This window comes from Phalaenopsis equestris, unplaced genomic scaffold (assembly GCF_001263595.1).
Source record: "Phalaenopsis equestris unplaced genomic scaffold, ASM126359v1 Scaffold205415, whole genome shotgun sequence".
NCBI lineage: Eukaryota > Viridiplantae > Streptophyta > Magnoliopsida > Asparagales > Orchidaceae > Phalaenopsis > Phalaenopsis equestris.
Genome location: NW_018224912.1, coordinates 95,737 through 96,048, shown reverse-complemented (window position 1 = coordinate 96,048; position 312 = coordinate 95,737).

Sequence of the window (312 nt, the reverse complement as noted above, 5' to 3'; positions counted from 1 at the left end):
TGGCCAGCTAAGCTCCCCATTGGCCAATTTCTATAAAATCCACCCCACGACCATGAATAGTGGGTGTGGTAAAAAATTTTCACTAAGGCCTTTCAAACTCCTCTTAGAGCTTCCCTGAGAGACCCTTAGTTCATTTCAATCCATTTCCCCCTCTTAAATCCACCATAGCCAGCCAATTTTGAGCTCAAATCCCTGCCCGAAACCAGGACAAAATCCAATCTCAACCTACACATCACCAAATATTAAATTAATTGGCTCCACACCTTCACAAGAGTGAAAGAAGCCAAAGCCCCATCAAATCCCCCTTCCACA